Source organism: Phyllobates terribilis, unplaced genomic scaffold (assembly GCF_046119375.1).
Source record: "Phyllobates terribilis strain yellow unplaced genomic scaffold, ASM4611937v1 Scaffold_650__1_contigs__length_881393, whole genome shotgun sequence".
In the NCBI taxonomy this organism is placed as follows: Eukaryota; Metazoa; Chordata; class Amphibia; order Anura; family Dendrobatidae; genus Phyllobates; species Phyllobates terribilis.
In genome coordinates this window covers 365,902-384,819 of record NW_027363410.1, presented here as the reverse complement: position 1 = coordinate 384,819, position 18,918 = coordinate 365,902, and the positions used below count along the sequence as shown (strand labels likewise).

At 47.7% G+C, this 18,918-nt stretch overlaps 10 non-coding genes across 10 annotated transcripts; all 10 read left to right on the top strand.

Annotated features, from left to right (window-relative positions):
• The first annotated feature begins 5,378 nt into the window (after positions 1-5,378).
• On the top strand, positions 5,379-5,569 carry LOC141234961 (U2 spliceosomal RNA). Its single transcript, XR_012300822.1, has one exon. It is a non-coding gene; the product is annotated as a U2 spliceosomal RNA (small nuclear RNA).
• Positions 5,570-6,684: 1,115 nt separating this feature from the next.
• Positions 6,685-6,875, top strand: LOC141234959 (U2 spliceosomal RNA). Its single transcript, XR_012300820.1, has one exon. It is a non-coding gene; the product is annotated as a U2 spliceosomal RNA (small nuclear RNA).
• Positions 6,876-7,990: 1,115 nt separating this feature from the next.
• LOC141235246 (U2 spliceosomal RNA) lies at positions 7,991-8,181 on the top strand. Its single transcript, XR_012301098.1, has one exon. It is a non-coding gene; the product is annotated as a U2 spliceosomal RNA (small nuclear RNA).
• Positions 8,182-9,296: 1,115 nt separating this feature from the next.
• On the top strand, positions 9,297-9,487 carry LOC141234958 (U2 spliceosomal RNA). Its single transcript, XR_012300819.1, has one exon. It is a non-coding gene; the product is annotated as a U2 spliceosomal RNA (small nuclear RNA).
• Positions 9,488-10,602: 1,115 nt separating this feature from the next.
• On the top strand, positions 10,603-10,793 carry LOC141234957 (U2 spliceosomal RNA). Its single transcript, XR_012300818.1, has one exon. It is a non-coding gene; the product is annotated as a U2 spliceosomal RNA (small nuclear RNA).
• A 1,115-nt stretch (positions 10,794-11,908) lies between these two features.
• Positions 11,909-12,099, top strand: LOC141234956 (U2 spliceosomal RNA). The gene has a single exon (XR_012300817.1). It is a non-coding gene; the product is annotated as a U2 spliceosomal RNA (small nuclear RNA).
• A 1,115-nt stretch (positions 12,100-13,214) lies between these two features.
• On the top strand, positions 13,215-13,405 carry LOC141234955 (U2 spliceosomal RNA). The gene has a single exon (XR_012300816.1). It is a non-coding gene; the product is annotated as a U2 spliceosomal RNA (small nuclear RNA).
• A 1,108-nt stretch (positions 13,406-14,513) lies between these two features.
• On the top strand, positions 14,514-14,704 carry LOC141234954 (U2 spliceosomal RNA). The gene has a single exon (XR_012300815.1). It is a non-coding gene; the product is annotated as a U2 spliceosomal RNA (small nuclear RNA).
• A 1,116-nt stretch (positions 14,705-15,820) lies between these two features.
• LOC141234966 (U2 spliceosomal RNA) lies at positions 15,821-16,011 on the top strand. Its single transcript, XR_012300827.1, has one exon. It is a non-coding gene; the product is annotated as a U2 spliceosomal RNA (small nuclear RNA).
• Positions 16,012-18,456: 2,445 nt separating this feature from the next.
• LOC141235360 (U2 spliceosomal RNA) lies at positions 18,457-18,648 on the top strand. The gene has a single exon (XR_012301193.1). It is a non-coding gene; the product is annotated as a U2 spliceosomal RNA (small nuclear RNA).
• Positions 18,649-18,918: the final 270 nt, after the last annotated feature.

Genomic DNA, 18,918 nt, shown 5'->3' with positions numbered 1-18,918 from the left:
AAACATTCCCCAGCCAGAGACCGGAGACCGTGGGCAGCGTTTGCCACGGTCACCCACCACATCCACCCCGAAGGCACACCACATGAAGGGTCAGGGAACCCAGGGCCAAGGGTGTCCCAACAGAAGGCCCGAGGGAGCTGGACCTAGGTGGATCACTGGTGGGGACGGCCAGAGAACGGGACAGAAGGAGAGCTCAGGGCCACGCTCCGGACTTGTTTGGGGGTTGGCTGGATCCAGGACCTGGTGGACGCAGCACGGCTCGGGTGGTCACTCGAAGCTGGAGTGACCAGTACAACATCTGCAGTAAGTAAACACCCTTAACTGCACAACCCGACTCTGTCTTCACTGCCGTCTGCACTGCACCACCACAACCCCCATCCTCTGCACCTGTCCCCTCTGAGGCTATACCCCTCCCGTTGGGGGTTATACCATCACAAGCTGCACCTACACCATCAGCCTCAGCGGACCCTGCTGCAGCGGCGGCCATAGTGACCGCAATACAACGGGTGGCGTAGTCGACATTAAGAACTTATTAACATCTGTAGGACTGCCACATACAACTGAGTTTGACACCCTGGGCACGGACCGGGTCATAGCCACTCGGAGACTACAACCCCCATCTGATCCGGCTCCGGATATTCCCATAAAGAATATGGCCCAGGGGGCGCGTCAACTTTGGCGTAGTCGGCAGGATTACGTGCCCGCAACACCCGGGTACTGCGTGCCTGAAGAAAAGTGCAAGTTTACCTCAAACAGAAGTCTCCCGCCGGTTCCGGAGGGTCCACGCCATCGGACCCCATCACAGGTCGTTTCCCGCCGATTGTCCGCCATTTCCAGCTTGTTCCCGCCATCTGCAGGGTTTCCCGCCACTGGGCGACGCTTCCCGCCAAATCCGAAGATTTCCCGCCTTGGAAGAGCAGCGGACGCCATTATGGGCGTGCCAAAGGAGGGCAAGAGGCCGCCTCCCATCGTGGGCCAGGACAGAAAATGGCGCCAAAAGTGGAAACCGCCCCCACCAACAGACTGTGATGCTAGAGGTGTCTGTCAGCGTGAAAGAACCGCCCCTGGAGCTGACAGTCACCCAGTGGCCCCGGGACCGCCCTCGAAGTGGGAGGAGACGAAAGAAAAGAACGAAGATGGGTACCGCCTGGAGCAGTCTGGAGCGAGCGCACCCGGAGGCAAGAAGTCTAACGAGGAGTAGCGGAGAAGCTTACCCGGATATGGAGAGAAAGCAGAACAGCACCGGCCCGCTGGCCAGGAGTCTGCTAAAGACCGAGGAAGGAGAGCAGAGCAGCACCGGCCCGCTGGCCAGGAGCCTGCTGGAGGAAGAGCAGAGCAGCACCGACCCGTTGGTCAGGAGCCTGCTAGACACCACGACCCCACTAGGCCTAGTGGAGGTCCTTGCACAGCTCCCCCGAGACCGGGAGTGTGCACAGACTGCCCTGGAGGGCCTCGCACGGAGGATGGCCCGGGTACAGCGCGAGATATTGGCGGAATGGAGCCGAGAGATGGCCCAGCAAACCAAGGCCCGGAGCACGCCAGCCAAGATGAGGAGACAGACCGCCTCTGAGGATGGCGCGGGAGGACCCAAGGTCGGAGACGGCGCCGAGAAGGGAGCCGATCGCATGGAGGCAGGTAAAGGGGACGCCTATACCCCAAGCCGTGAAACCGCCCACCTGCCCCAGCTCCCCGTCGCAGAGCCCGAAAGTCCCCCTGCTGTGCCCGTAGCCGCCATGTCACCGCTATGGACTAGGCCCCGACCGGAAGCCGCCGCAGCGACCCCTGTGACGTCACGCGCCTCGACCCGGAGCGTGACAAAGCAGGAAATACCACCAGCCTGGTCGCAAGGCCTAGTACCCCCGGGCGCCGCATCACCAACAGCGCCCCCTACCTCCGCGGAGCCTCCGGCCTGGTCGCAAGGCCAGGTAGCCCAGGGCGCCGCCGTATTAACGGTGCCCTTCACCTTCCAGGTGCCCCAGGCCTGGCCGCAAGGCCTGGGCAACCCGGGCGCCACCACCACCGCGCCCGCGCCCGTAAAACCAAGGGTGCCGCGTCTGGGAGAGGACTTGTTTGCCCAGCACACGTGGCCGGACGGGCAGCCTTTCATCTGGCCCCAGAAGTATTACGAACTGGAGCACCAGAGGAGGGTTGGGGCCATGTGTGCACCCCTGATTCCGGCTCCGAAGCCCGTAATAAGGATCTCGCCCCCGCTAGCGGAAGCGCAGTTTGAGTGGGACCCCACCGGAGAAGACCTAATGGGGTTCACTCAGGAAACCCGGGCAGCTGCAGCGGAGCGTGCTGAGTGTTGCCGACAGCAGCTCGAGGAGTTCGCAAGGGAGCGGAGAGAGAGGCGGGTCCGAGAACAACAGGCCCAAATAAGGAGCGCCGAGCAGAAGAGCCGGACCAGGAGGGACCCCCGTGCAGCGCACAGTCCCCGTACCACCGGGACTGTAATAAAGTTCAACCAGCAGCATGGGTGGGGCTTCATTAGAGACAACAACACCCCCGGCGACGTCTTTGTCACGCGCAGAGACGTGGAGTCCCATCTGCCGGAGGGGCACAGAGGTCGTGACCTCTACATCGGAGACGAGGTCACCTTCACCCGGCACAAGTGTGCCAAAGGACCTTACGCCCTCCACGTACACCGCCTGACGGAGGAGGAGTTGCGGTGCGAGGAGGAGGAGCAAGAGGACCCGGACGGGTCTGAAGTTACAACCAGCTATAAGCAAAGAGCAGGAGGAAGACGCCGTTGAGTGCGGCAGAGCAGTGATGTAAATAGTTACCCGACCGGGTATCAAAGAGACTGTTGCAACATATATATAGTCCCCGTTGGGACCAGCTGAGTGCAACATATATATAGTCCCCGTTGGGACCAGCTGAGTGAACTGTTTACCCGTTAACCCCTTAATCCCACAGGCTGAGGACTGTGAGCAGCCATTCCCTTCCCTCTACCTGGCCGAGGACTGAGAGCGGCCAACTTCCCTGTATATAGTTGCGCTTCCTAAAGCGCCCCCTACCGGTTTTAGAGGAAAAACCATTTTTCTAAGAGACTGTCGCACTTTTCCCGGACACACGTTGCACAGTGTCCGGAGGAGGAACCTGAAACAAGAGACGACGAGAATGTTTATATGAAAAGTTTTATATATATATAATGTTTTATATGTTTTATTATGTTTATATGAAAAGAAAAAAATTGTATGTTTTGGTGTTGTTTTATGTCTTACAGCCCGAGGACGTGCTGTGATTTACCAGGGGGGAATGTAGCACCCTGAGGATTCGGCTGCTACAGGGGTATTGCACCTCAACCCAGAGGTGTGATATTCCACTCCCGGGTAAGGATGGAGTGTGGAACTGAGCTCGGTAGGCTGCATGCACTACACACATCCCATTTCCGGGGAACAGGCCGACGGTACTCCCACTTAGAAATGTGCAGGTACGACCGAGTCTGTTCCTGGCTGGAGTGGGAGGGGGGTGGTACATCCCATGTAGTGTAGGGGCAGATAGGGGGAGCAGCCTGGGTAAAGATAGGAGCTCATTGGGTGCTGGTCACCTGAGCTCACACATAGAGGGTGTATATAAGGTGGGCACCAACAAAGAACAGGGTCAGATGCAGAGAACAAGTCAGTTGGAGACAGCAAGACAGCTGCAGAGGAGCAGACAGCAAGCAGAGAGGAAGTCAGCCTGCAGCAAGGGAGAAAAGAGAGAGACCCAGAGGAACAGAAGAGAGGACTCTAAGATCCCAACTAAAATCCCCGGGTGAAGAGTCGGCATCAGGGTACCGGAACCCAAGCTGGTGGGGGTAAAAACATTCCCCAGCCAGAGACCGGAGACCGTGGGCAGCGTTTGCCACGGTCACCCACCACATCCACCCCGAAGGCACACCACATGAAGGGTCAGGGAACCCAGGGCCAAGGGTGTCCCAACAGAAGGCCCGAGGGAGCTGGACCTAGGTGGATCACTGGTGGGGACGGCCAGAGAACGGGACAGAAGGAGAGCTCAGGGCCACGCTCCGGACTTGTTTGGGGGTTGGCTGGATCCAGGACCTGGTGGACGCAGCACGGCTCGGGTGGTCACTCGAAGCTGGAGTGACCAGTACAACATCTGCAGTAAGTAAACACCCTTAACTGCACAACCCGACTCTGTCTTCACTGCCGTCTGCACTGCACCACCACAACCCCCATCCTCTGCACCTGTCCCCTCTGAGGCTATACCCCTCCCGTTGGGGGTTATACCATCACAAGCTGCACCTACACCATCAGCCTCAGCGGACCCTGCTGCAGCGGCGGCCATAGTGACCGCAATACAACGGGTGGCGTAGTCGACATTAAGAACTTATTAACATCTGTAGGACTGCCACATACAACTGAGTTTGACACCCTGGGCACGGACCGGGTCATAGCCACTCGGAGACTACAACCCCCATCTGATCCGGCTCCGGATATTCCCATAAAGAATATGGCCCAGGGGGCGCGTCACTATCTTTCTAGCTCTCTCTTTTTTCTTCCTTTTGGATAAACAGACATATTAGGCAAGCATTTTGGAGCTTTCACCTAAATAACTACAGGTGGTGAGATAAGCTGCACAATATAATTGACCTTTCAGTATATTGTTGCACACACACCATCTATTTAGAAAATGCCCTTGTTATCAACAGCAGCCTTTTAAACTCACCTGAGCTAACAGGTATGTGCGCTGGTTACTCTGCTGCGCTTAAAATTTCTTTTTTGGTTTGCTACAATGCCTTTTCTGAAACGTTGTCTCCTTCTGCTGGAACACTGACTTCTTTCATTTAATGCCTGCAGACTATAAAAGAGAACCCAACCCAAAAAGTTTGGTTGATTAGTCTGTGGCATTCTGTTAAACTGTTGCTTATGGCGGTCTCTGTGAGCTTCTCAGCGACATTCAGCCAGCCAGCTATCCTGCCTGCAGTAGATGGAATGTGGCAATGGAACGCTGGCTGCGCGTGTCATAATAGGCTCTGAGCCTTTATATACCTGTGCACAGCAGCAGCCACCTTCAGTCTGCTGCTGGACAGCCAGCAGCAGCAGCAGCAGGAGAGGTATGTAATCAGGAGCCCTCCTGCTAAGGGTAGACAGCTGCTCGTTCCACCCCACCCCCCGCCTTAATTGGTTCTCCTCCCTTCCAACGGTGTTGAGGCGGGTGGGAACAGCAGGGGGTGAAGGTGCTGTGTTTAAAGAGGTGGAGTTATGCAGATCTAAAACGCGTGGATTGCAGCAGCAGCAAGCCGAAAAGTGCAGGCATGTAAGGGATCTAGAGGTTGACAACATGTCTTCTTAACGGGAGTCCAGGAGCTCATCTCCACAAATGGACTTTTCAGGATCCTTGGGTGGCTCCGTAGTTTGAAACCAATTCTGGTTATCGCTTCTCGGCCTTTTGGCTAAGATCAAGTGTAGTATCTGTTCTTATCAGTTTAATATCTGATACGTCCCCTATCTGGGGACCATATATTAAATGGATTTTTAGAACAGGGAGATGGAAAAAGAGCTTGCTCTGTCCACTCCACGCATTGACCTGGTATTGCAGTATCTCCAGGACCGGTGCACCCCTTCTTTAATGCAGTTTCTAAAATCAGAAAGAATTGAATTCAATGTTTTTTGTTCATTTTGCTTGTTTGTCGGATTTGGGGATGGACTCTTTGGCTTTGCTTTTCTTCTCCTCATTGGATTTTTCATGTTCAAAGTTGCAGAAGCCAGATTACAAGCTCATTTTGGTTCAACTTCAGCAACTGTGCATTGCATTGCCATGTAATGTGATGCAATGCTATCTTTCTAGCTCTCCCTTTTTACTTCCTTTTGGATAAACAGACATATTAGGCAAGCATTTTGGAGCTTTCACCTAAATAACTACAGGTGGTGAGATAAGCTGCACAATATAATTGACCTTTCAGTATATTGTTGCACACACACCATCTATTTAGCAAATGCCCTTGTTATCAACAGCAGCCTTTTAAACTCACCTGAGCTAACAGGTATGTGCGCTGGTTACTCTGCTGCGCTTAAAATTTCTTTTTTGGTTTGCTACAATGCCTTTTCTGAAACGTTGTCTCCTTCTGCTGGAACACTGACTTCTTTCATTTAATGCCTGCAGACTATAAAAGAGAACCCAACCCAAAAAGTTTGGTTGATTAGTCTGTGGCATTCTGTTAAACTGTTGCTTATGGCGGTCTCTGTGAGCTTCTCAGCGACATTCAGCCAGCCAGGTATCCTGCCTGCAGTAGATGGAATGTGGCAATGGAACGCTGGCTGCGCGTGTCATAATAGGCTCTGAGCCTTTATATACCTGTGCACAGCAGCAGCCACCTTCAGTCTGCTGCTGGACAGCCAGCAGCAGCAGCAGCAGGAGAGGTATGTAATCAGGAGCCCTCCTGCTAAGGGTAGACAGCTGCTCGTTCCACCCCACCCCCCGCCTTAATTGGTTCTCCTCCCTTCCAACGGTGTTGAGGCGGGTGGGAACAGCAGGGGGTGAAGGTGCTGTGTTTAAAGAGGTGGAGTTATGCAGATCTAAAACGCGTGGATTGCAGCAGCAGCAAGCCGAAAAGTGCAGGCATGTAAGGGATCTAGAGGTTGACAACATGTCTTCTTAACGGGAGTCCAGGAGCTCATCTCCACAAATGGACTTTTCAGGATCCTTGGGTGGCTCCGTAGTTTGAAACCAATTCTGGTTATCGCTTCTCGGCCTTTTGGCTAAGATCAAGTGTAGTATCTGTTCTTATCAGTTTAATATCTGATACGTCCCCTATCTGGGGACCATATATTAAATGGATTTTTAGAACAGGGAGATGGAAAAAGAGCTTGCTCTGTCCACTCCACGCATTGACCTGGTATTGCAGTATCTCCAGGACCGGTGCACCCCTTCTTTAATGCAGTTTCTAAAATCAGAAAGAATTGAATTCAATGTTTTTTGTTCATTTTGCTTGTTTGTCGGATTTTGGGATGGACTCTTTGGCTTTGCTTTTCTTCTCCTCATTGGATTTTTCATGTTCAAAGTTGCAGAAGCCAGATTACAAGCTCATTTTGGTTCAACTTCAGCAACTGTGCATTGCATTGCCATGTAATGTGATGCAATGCTATCTTTCTAGCTCTCCCTTTTTACTTCCTTTTGGATAAACAGACATATTAGGCAAGCATTTTGGAGCTTTCACCTAAATAACTACAGGTGGTGAGATAAGCTGCACAATATAATTGACCTTTCAGTATATTGTTGCACACACACCATCTATTTAGCAAATGCCCTTGTTATCAACAGCAGCCTTTTAAACTCACCTGAGCTAACAGGTATGTGCGCTGGTTACTCTGCTGCGCTTAAAATTTCTTTTTTGGTTTGCTACAATGCCTTTTCTGAAACGTTGTCTCCTTCTGCTGGAACACTGACTTCTTTCATTTAATGCCTGCAGACTATAAAAGAGAACCCAACCCAAAAAGTTTGGTTGATTAGTCTGTGGCATTCTGTTAAACTGTTGCTTATGGCGGTCTCTGTGAGCTTCTCAGCGACATTCAGCTAGCCAGGTATCCTGCCTGCAGTAGATGGAATGTGGCAATGGAACGCTGGCTGCGCGTGTCATAATAGGCTCTGAGCCTTTATATACCTGTGCACAGCAGCAGCCACCTTCAGTCTGCTGCTGGACAGCCAGCAGCAGCAGCAGCAGGAGAGGTATGTAATCAGGAGCCCTCCTGCTAAGGGTAGACAGCTGCTCGTTCCACCCCACCCCCCGCCTTAATTGGTTCTCCTCCCTTCCAACGGTGTTGAGGCGGGTGGGAACAGCAGGGGGTGAAGGTGCTGTGTTTAAAGAGGTGGAGTTATGCAGATCTAAAACGCGTGGATTGCAGCAGCAGCAAGCCGAAAAGTGCAGGCATGTAAGGGATCTAGAGGTTGACAACATGTCTTCTTAACGGGAGTCCAGGAGCTCATCTCCACAAATGGACTTTTCAGGATCCTTGGGTGGCTCCGTAGTTTGAAACCAATTCTGGTTATCGCTTCTCGGCCTTTTGGCTAAGATCAAGTGTAGTATCTGTTCTTATCAGTTTAATATCTGATACGTCCCCTATCTGGAGACCATATATTAAATGGATTTTTAGAACAGGGAGATGGAAAAAGAGCTTGCTCTGTCCACTCCACGCATTGACCTGGTATTGCAGTATCTCCAGGACCGGTGCACCCCTTCTTTAATGCAGTTTCTAAAATCAGAAAGAATTGAATTCAATGTTTTTTGTTCATTTTGCTTGTTTGTCGGATTTTGGGATGGACTCTTTGGCTTTGCTTTTCTTCTCCTCATTGGATTTTTCATGTTCAAAGTTGCAGAAGCCAGATTACAAGCTCATTTTGGTTCAACTTCAGCAACTGTGCATTGCATTGCCATGTAATGTGATGCAATGCTATCTTTCTAGCTCTCCCTTTTTACTTCCTTTTGGATAAACAGACATATTAGGCAAGCATTTTGGAGCTTTCACCTAAATAACTACAGGTGGTGAGATAAGCTGCACAATATAATTGACCTTTCAGTATATTGTTGCACACACACCATCTATTTAGCAAATGCCCTTGTTATCAACAGCAGCCTTTTAAACTCACCTGAGCTAACAGGTATGTGCGCTGGTTACTCTGCTGCGCTTAAAATTTCTTTTTTGGTTTGCTACAATGCCTTTTCTGAAACGTTGTCTCCTTCTGCTGGAACACTGACTTCTTTCATTTAATGCCTGCAGACTAAAAAAGAGAACCCAACCCAAAAAGTTTGGTTGATTAGTCTGTGGCATTCTGTTAAACTGTTGCTTATGGCGGTCTCTGTGAGCTTCTCAGCGACATTCAGCCAGCCAGGTATCCTGCCTGCAGTAGATGGAATGTGGCAATGGAACGCTGGCTGCGCGTGTCATAATAGGCTCTGAGCCTTTATATACCTGTGCACAGCAGCAGCCACCTTCAGTCTGCTGCTGGACAGCCAGCAGCAGCAGCAGCAGGAGAGGTATGTAATCAGGAGCCCTCCTGCTAAGGGTAGACAGCTGCTCGTTCCACCCCACCCCCCGCCTTAATTGGTTCTCCTCCCTTCCAACGGTGTTGAGGCGGGTGGGAACAGCAGGGGGTGAAGGTGCTGTGTTTAAAGAGGTGGAGTTATGCAGATCTAAAACGCGTGGATTGCAGCAGCAGCAAGCCGAAAAGTGCAGGCATGTAAGGGATCTAGAGGTTGACAACATGTCTTCTTAACGGGAGTCCAGGAGCTCATCTCCACAAATGGACTTTTCAGGATCCTTGGGTGGCTCCGTAGTTTGAAACCAATTCTGGTTATCGCTTCTCGGCCTTTTGGCTAAGATCAAGTGTAGTATCTGTTCTTATCAGTTTAATATCTGATACGTCCCCTATCTGGGGACCATATATTAAATGGATTTTTAGAACAGGGAGATGGAAAAAGAGCTTGCTCTGTCCACTCCACGCATTGACCTGGTATTGCAGTATCTCCAGGACCGGTGCACCCCTTCTTTAATGCAGTTTCTAAAATCAGAAAGAATTGAATTCAATGTTTTTTGTTCATTTTGCTTGTTTGTCGGATTTTGGGATGGACTCTTTGGCTTTGCTTTTCTTCTCCTCATTGGATTTTTCATGTTCAAAGTTGCAGAAGCCAGATTACAAGCTCATTTTGGTTCAACTTCAGCAACTGTGCATTGCATTGCCATGTAATGTGATGCAATGCTATCTTTCTAGCTCTCCCTTTTTACTTCCTTTTGGATAAACAGACATATTAGGCAAGCATTTTGGAGCTTTCACCTAAATAACTACAGGTGGTGAGATAAGCTGCACAATATAATTGACCTTTCAGTATATTGTTGCACACACACCATCTATTTAGCAAATGCCCTTGTTATCAACAGCAGCCTTTTAAACTCACCTGAGCTAACAGGTATATGCGCTGGTTACTCTGCTGCGCTTAAAATTTCTTTTTTGGTTTGCTACAATGCCTTTTCTGAAACGTTGTCTCCTTCTGCTGGAACACTGACTTCTTTCATTTAATGCCTGCAGACTATAAAAGAGAACCCAACCCAAAAAGTTTGGTTGATTAGTCTGTGGCATTCTGTTAAACTGTTGCTTATGGCGGTCTCTGTGAGCTTCTCAGCGACATTCAGCCAGCCAGGTATCCTGCCTGCAGTAGATGGAATGTGGCAATGGAACGCTGGCTGCGCGTGTCATAATAGGCTCTGAGCCTTTATATACCTGTGCACAGCAGCAGCCACCTTCAGTCTGCTGCTGGACAGCCAGCAGCAGCAGCAGCAGGAGAGGTATGTAATCAGGAGCCCTCCTGCTAAGGGTAGACAGCTGCTCGTTCCACCCCACCCCCCGCCTTAATTGGTTCTCCTCCCTTCCAACGGTGTTGAGGCGGGTGGGAACAGCAGGGGGTGAAGGTGCTGTGTTTAAAGAGGTGGAGTTATGCAGATCTAAAACGCGTGGATTGCAGCAGCAGCAAGCCGAAAAGTGCAGGCATGTAAGGGATCTAGAGGTTGACAACATGTGTTCTTAACGGGAGTCCAGGAGCTCATCTCCACAAATGGACTTTTCAGGATCCTTGGGTGGCTCCGTAGTTTGAAACCAATTCTGGTTATCGCTTCTCGGCCTTTTGGCTAAGATCAAGTGTAGTATCTGTTCTTATCAGTTTAATATCTGATACGTCCCCTATCTGGGGACCATATATTAAATGGATTTTTAGAACAGGGAGATGGAAAAAGAGCTTGCTCTGTCCACTCCACGCATTGACCTGGTATTGCAGTATCTCCAGGACCGGTGCACCCCTTCTTTAATGCAGTTTCTAAAATCAGAAAGAATTGAATTCAATGTTTTTTGTTCATTTTGCTTGTTTGTCGGATTTTGGGATGGACTCTTTGGCTTTGCTTTTCTTCTCCTCATTGGATTTTTCATGTTCAAAGTTGCAGAAGCCAGATTACAAGCTCATTTTGGTTCAACTTCAGCAACTGTGCATTGCATTGCCATGTAATGTGATGCAATGCTATCTTTCTAGCTCTCCCTTTTTACTTCCTTTTGGATAAACAGACATATTAGGCAAGCATTTTGGAGCTTTCACCTAAATAACTACAGGTGGTGAGATAAGCTGCACAATATAATTGACCTTTCAGTATATTGTTGCACACACACCATCTATTTAGCAAATGCCCTTGTTATCAACAGCAGCCTTTTAAACTCACCTGAGCTAACAGGTATGTGCGCTGGTTACTCTGCTGCGCTTAAAATTTCTTTTTTGGTTTGCTACAATGCCTTTTCTGAAACGTTGTCTCCTTCTGCTGGAACACTGACTTCTTTCATTTAATGCCTGCAGACTATAAAAGAGAACCCAACCCAAAAAGTTTGGTTGATTAGTCTGTGGCATTCTGTTAAACTGTTGCTTATGGCGGTCTCTGTGAGCTTCTCAGCGACATTCAGCCAGCCAGGTATCCTGCCTGCAGTAGATGGAATGTGGCAATGGAACGCTGGCTGCGCGTGTCATAATAGGCTCTGAGCCTTTATATACCTGTGCACAGCAGCAGCCACCTTCAGTCTGCTGCTGGACAGCCAGCAGCAGCAGCAGCAGGAGAGGTATGTAATCAGGAGCCCTCCTGCTAAGGGTAGACAGCTGCTCGTTCCACCCCACCCCCCGCCTTAATTGGTTCTCCTCCCTTCCAACGGTGTTGAGGCGGGTGGGAACAGCAGGGGGTGAAGGTGCTGTGTTTAAAGAGGTGGAGTTATGCAGATCTAAAACGCGTGGATTGCAGCAGCAGCAAGCCGAAAAGTGCAGGCATGTAAGGGATCTAGAGGTTGACAACATGTCTTCTTAACGGGAGTCCAGGAGCTCATCTCCACAAATGGACTTTTCAGGATCCTTGGGTGGCTCCGTAGTTTGAAACCAATTCTGGTTATCGCTTCTCGGCCTTTTGGCTAAGATCAAGTGTAGTATCTGTTCTTATCAGTTTAATATCTGATACGTCCCCTATCTGGGGACCATATATTAAATGGATTTTTAGAACAGGGAGATGGAAAAAGAGCTTGCTCTGTCCACTCCACGCATTGACCTGGTATTGCAGTATCTCCAGGACCGGTGCACCCCTTCTTTAATGCAGTTTCTAAAATCAGAAAGAATTGAATTCAATGTTTTTTGTTCATTTTGCTTGTTTGTCGGATTTTGGGATGGACTCTTTGGCTTTGCTTTTCTTCTCCTCATTGGATTTTTCATGTTCAAAGTTGCAGAAGCCAGATTACAAGCTCATTTTGGTTCAACTTCAGCAACTGTGCATTGCATTGCCATGTAATGTGATGCAATGCTATCTTTCTAGCTCTCCCTTTTTACTTCCTTTTGGATAAACAGACATATTAGGCAAGCATTTTGGAGCTTTCACCTAAATAACTACAGGTGGTGAGATAAGCTGCACAATATAATTGACCTTTCAGTATATTGTTGCACACACACCATCTATTTAGCAAATGCCCTTGTTATCAACAGCAGCCTTTTAAACTCACCTGAGCTAACAGGTATGTGCGCTGGTTACTCTGCTGCGCTTAAAATTTCTTTTTTGGTTTGCTACAATGCCTTTTCTGAAACGTTGTCTCCTTCTGCTGGAACACTGACTTCTTTCATTTAATGCCTGCAGACTATAAAAGAGAACCCAACCCAAAAAGTTTGGTTGATTAGTCTGTGGCATTCTGTTAAACTGTTGCTTATGGCGGTCTCTGTGAGCTTCTCAGCGACATTCAGCCAGCCAGGTATCCTGCCTGCAGTAGATGGAATGTGGCAATGGAACGCTGGCTGCGCGTGTCATAATAGGCTCTGAGCCTTTATATACCTGTGCACAGCAGCAGCCACCTTCAGTCTGCTGCTGGACAGCCAGCAGCAGCAGCAGCAGGAGAGGTATGTAATCAGGAGCCCTCCTGCTAAGGGTAGACAGCTGCTCGTTCCACCCCACCCCCCGCCTTAATTGGTTCTCCTCCCTTCCAACGGTGTTGAGGCGGGTGGGAACAGCAGGGGGTGAAGGTGCTGTGTTTAAAGAGGTGGAGTTATGCAGATCTAAAACGCGTGGATTGCAGCAGCAGCAAGCCGAAAAGTGCAGGCATGTAAGGGATCTAGAGGTTGACAACATGTCTTCTTAACGGGAGTCCAGGAGCTCATCTCCACAAATGGACTTTTCAGGATCCTTGGGTGGCTCCGTAGTTTGAAACCAATTCTGGTTATCGCTTCTCGGCCTTTTGGCTAAGATCAAGTGTAGTATCTGTTCTTATCAGTTTAATATCTGATACGTCCCCTATCTGGGGACCATATATTAAATGGATTTTTAGAACAGGGAGATGGAAAAAGAGCTTGCTCTGTCCACTCCACGCATTGACCTGGTATTGCAGTATCTCCAGGACCGGTGCACCCCTTCTTTAATGCAGTTTCTAAAATCAGAAAGAATTGAATTCAATGTTTTTTGTTCATTTTGCTTGTTTGTCGGATTTTGGGATGGACTCTTTGGTTTGCTTTTCTTCTCCTCATTGGATTTTTCATGTTCAAAGTTGCAGAAGCCAGATTACAAGCTCATTTTGGTTCAACTTCAGCAACTGTGCATTGCATTGCCATGTAATGTGATGCAATGCTATCTTTCTAGCTCTCCCTTTTTACTTCCTTTTGGATAAACAGACATATTAGGCAAGCATTTTGGAGCTTTCACCTAAATAACTACAGGTGGTGAGATAAGCTGCACAATATAATTGACCTTTCAGTATATTGTTGCACACACACCATCTATTTAGCAAATGCCCTTGTTATCAACAGCAGCCTTTTAAACTCACCTGAGCTAACAGGTATGTGCGCTGGTTACTCTGCTGCGCTTAAAATTTCTTTTTTGGTTTGCTACAATGCCTTTTCTGAAACGTTGTCTCCTTCTGCTGGAACACTGACTTCTTTCATTTAATGCCTGCAGACTATAAAAGAGAACCCAACCCAAAAAGTTTGGTTGATTAGTCTGTGGCATTCTGTTAAACTGTTGCTTATGGCGGTCTCTGTGAGCTTCTCAGCGACATTCAGCCAGCCAGGTATCCTGCCTGCAGTAGATGGAATGTGGCAATGGAACGCTGGCTGCGCGTGTCATAATAGGCTCTGAGCCTTTATATACCTGTGCACAGCAGCAGCCACCTTCAGTCTGCTGCTGGACAGCCAGCAGCAGCAGGAGAGGTATGTAATCAGGAGCCCTCCTGCTAAGGGTAGACAGCTGCTCGTTCCACCCCACCCCCCGCCTTAATTGGTTCTCCTCCCTTCCAACGGTGTTGAGGCGGGTGGGAACAGCAGGGGGTGAAGGTGCTGTGTTTAAAGAGGTGGAGTTATGCAGATCTAAAACGCGTGGATTGCAGCAGCAGCAAGCCGAAAAGTGCAGGCATGTAAGGGATCTAGAGGTTGACAACATGTCTTCTTAACGGGAGTCCAGGAGCTCATCTCCACAAATGGACTTTTCAGGATCCTTGGGTGGCTCCGTAGTTTGAAACCAATTCTGGTTATCGCTTCTCGGCCTTTTGGCTAAGATCAAGTGTAGTATCTGTTCTTATCAGTTTAATATCTGATACGTCCCCTATCTGGGGACCATATATTAAATGGATTTTTAGAACAGGGAGATGGAAAAAGAGCTTGCTCTGTCCACTCCACGCATTGACCTGGTATTGCAGTATCTCCAGGACCGGTGCACCCCTTCTTTAATGCAGTTTCTAAAATCAGAAAGAATTGAATTCAATGTTTTTTGTTCATTTTGCTTGTTTGTCGGATTTTGGGATGGACTCTTTGGCTTTGCTTTTCTTCTCCTCATTGGATTTTTCATGTTCAAAGTTGCAGAAGCCAGATTACAAGCTCATTTTGGTTCAACTTCAGCAACTGTGCATTGCATTGCCATGTAATGTGATGCAATGCTATCTTTCTAGCTCTCCCTTTTTACTTCCTTTTGGATAAACAGACATATTAGGCAAGCATTTTGGAGCTTTCACCTAAATAACTACAGGTGGTGAGATAAGCTGCACAATATAATTGACCTTTCAGTATATTGTTGCACACACACCATCTATTTAGCAAATGCCCTTGTTATCAACAGCAGCCTTTTAAACTCACCTGAGCTAACAGGTATGTGCGCTGGTTACTCTGCTGCGCTTAAAATTTCTTTTTTGGTTTGCTACAATGCCTTTTCTGAAACGTTGTCTCCTTCTGCTGGAACACTGACTTCTTTCATTTAATGCCTGCAGACTATAAAAGAGAACCCAACCCAAAAAGTTTGGTTGATTAGTCTGTGGCATTCTGTTAAACTGTTGCTTATGGCGGTCTCTGTGAGCTTCTCAGCGACATTCAGCCAGCCAGGTATCCTGCCTGCAGTAGATGGAATGTGGCAATGGAACGCTGGCTGCGCGTGTCATAATAGGCTCTGAGCCTTTATATACCTGTGCACAGCAGCAGCCACCTTCAGTCTGCTGCTGGACAGCCAGCAGCAGCAGCAGCAGGAGAGGTATGTAATCAGGAGCCCTCCTGCTAAGGGTAGACAGCTGCTCGTTCCACCCCACCCCCCCGCCTTAATTGGTTCTCCTCCCTTCCAACGGTGTTGAGGCGGGTGGGAACAGCAGGGGGTGAAGGTGCTGTGTTTAAAGAGGTGGAGTTATGCAGATCTAAAACGCGTGGATTGCAGCAGCAGCAAGCCGAAAAGTGCAGGCATGTAAGGGATCTAGAGGTTGACAACATGTCTTCTTAACGGGAGTCCAGGAGCTCATCTCCACAAATGGACTTTTCAGGATCCTTGGGTGGCTGCGTAGTTTGAAACCAATTCTGGTTATCGCTTCTCGGCCTTTTGGCTAAGATCAAGTGTAGTATCTGTTCTTATCAGTTTAATATCTGATACGTCCCCTATCAGGGGACCATATATTAAATGGATTTTTAGAACAGGGAGATGGAAAAAGAGCTTGCTCTGTCCACTCCACGCATTGACCTGGTATTGCAGTATCTCCAGGACCGGTGCACCCCTTCTTTAATGCAGTTTCTAAAATCAGAAAGAATTGAATTCAATGTTTTTTGTTCATTTTGCTTGTTTGTCGGATTTTGGGATGGACTCTTTGGCTTTGCTTTTCTTCTCCTCATTGGATTTTTCATGTTCAAAGTTGCAGAAGCCAGATTACAAGCTCATTTTGGTTCAACTTCAGCAACTGTGCATTGCATTGCCATGTAATGTGATGCAATGCTATCTTTCTAGCTCTCCCTTTTTACTTCCTTTTGGATAAACAGACATATTAGGCAAGCATTTTGGAGCTTTCACCTAAATAACTACAGGTGGTGAGATAAGCTGCACAATATAATTGACCTTTCAGTATATTGTTGCACACACACCATCTATTTAGCAAATGCCCTTGTTATCAACAGCAGCCTTTTAAACTCACCTGAGCTAACAGGTATGTGCGCTGGTTACTCTGCTGCGCTTAAAATTTCTTTTTTGGTTTGCTACAATGCCTTTTCTGAAACGTTGTCTCCTTCTGCTGGAACACTGACTTCTTTCATTTAATGCCTGCAGACTATAAAAGAGAACCCAACCCAAAAAGTTTGGTTGATTAGTCTGTGGCATTCTGTTAAACTGTTGCTTATGGCGGTCTCTGTGAGCTTCTCAGCGACATTCAGCCAGCCAGGTATCCTGCCTGCAGTAGATGGAATGTGGCAATGGAACGCTGGCTGCGCGTGTCATAATAGGCTCTGAGCCTTTATATACCTGTGCACAGCAGCAGCCACCTTCAGTCTGCTGCTGGACAGCCAGCAGCAGCAGCAGCAGGAGAGGTATGTAATCAGGAGCCCTCCTGCTAAGGGTAGACAGCTGCTCGTTCCACCCCACCCCCCGCCTTAATTGGTTCTCCTCCCTTCCAACGGTGTTGAGGCGGGTGGGAACAGCAGGGGGTGAAGGTGCTGTGTTTAAAGAGGTGGAGTTATGCAGATCTAAAACGCGTGGATTGCAGCAGCAGCAAGCCGAAAAGTGCAGGCATGTAAGGGATCTAGAGGTTGACAACATGTCTTCTTAACGGGAGTCCAGGAGCTCATCTCCACAAATGGACTTTTCAGGATCCTTGGGTGGCTCCGTAGTTTGAAACCAATTCTGGTTATCGCTTCTCGGCCTTTTGGCTAAGATCAAGTGCAGTGATCTAGCGGTTTCTGCCTTGGTCTTGGCTGGGAGGCGCTTGGGGTACCCGGCTCCTTGGCCTGGGGGGATCGCTACACTTATCGGTGGAGCTAAACCCCCCTGCTGCTATTAGGGAGTCGGATTAGTCCCTGGGCAACGAGAGGCGATCACCTTGTCACCACACATAGCTGTGGGGGGCAACTGTCGCCACACATAGCTGTGGTGGCAACATTTGGAGGATTAAAAGGAAAAAACGGAAGGAAAACGGATCGTTGAGATGGAGTTTTGGAAAAAGAAGAGATGCTTACGTTTTTTTGTGAAACGGGAGACGGAAGAAACTTTTTTGGAAGAAAAATGGATTCTGGAAATTTTGAGGAAATATGAAGTTTTGGAGAAGGATATCTACTGTATGCAAGAAATAAAGCAAGGTAAAGTTTGTGATGTGACTCTAGTTTCTGAGGAAAAGTGCATTCATTTTTTCAAAGGCTGGAGTGAAGAGGATTCTGGGAAAATTGGAGTAAGTGCATCATTCATGGGGAAACCGAAGAGTGTGATAATTTACATGGACAATCCGTTTGTGGAAATAGAGGAGATAATGGTTTTTTTGGAATCTAAATGTAAGATGGTAAAGTTTCAGAAATTATACAGGAACAAAGTTGGTATTTGGAACGGAAAGAGACGTTTTTTGGTGTGGACAACAGGAGAAGAAAATTTGCATAATGGGAGGATTATGGTAAACGGGAGTTCTGGGTATTGTTACATGGAAAGCAGCAAAGGAACTTTTGAAAAGAACTTTGGAGGACAAAAGGAAGATATTGGTGATAAAATGAAGAAGGAAGTTGATGCCATAATTATAGAGGAGAATAAGCAGGGAAAAGAAGTTGAAAGTTTAAAGGTGAAATTGAAGAAAAAGGTAACGGTACAGGAAAATTGTGGATCAAGGAAAGTATCTGGTGAAAAGAAAGAAGTAAAAGAGGAAAAGGGTAAAGTGTTGGAGAAGGTGGTGACTTTCAGAGATGATGAGGAAGAGTATGATAGGGAACAGATGCGGTTAGAGCATGAGGAGGAAGAAAAGAAGTTAAGGGGTTTTGTTGGGAGGAAAGTAAAAGAGAAAAAGGGGATATTTAGTTTGGGAAACCGGGTGAAGTAATGTCAGTGGTGATTTGTTTGGAAACTGTTGAAACTGCAAAGGAATTGTTATGTTTAACTTTATATATATTAATTCAAATGAAAAAATATAAATATAATATCTAAACACGATGATGGAACTAAAATCTTGAGTTTGGTGATATACGATTTAAGATTATAAAACTTAATTTCTGAGTGTTTGGAAAAAAAAAAAAAAAAAAAATCTGTTCTTATCAGTTTAATATCTGATACGTCCCATATCTGGGGACCATATATTAAATGGATTTTTAGAACAGGGAGATGGAAAAAGAGCTTGCTCTGTCCACTCCACGCATTGACCTGGTATTGCAGTATCTCCAGGACCGGTGCACCCCTTCTTTAATGCAGTTTCTAAAATCAGAAAGAATTGAATTCAATGTTTTTTGTTCATTTTGCTTGTTTGTCGGATTTTGGGATGGACTCTTTGGCTTTGCTTTTCTTCTCCTCATTGGATTTTTCATGTTCAAAGTTGCAGAAGCCAGATTACAAGCTCATTTTGGTTCAACTTCAGCAACTGTGCATTGCATTGCCATGTAATGTGATGCAATGCTATCTTTCTAGCTCTCCCTTTTTACTTCCTTTTGGATAAACAGACATATTAGGCAAG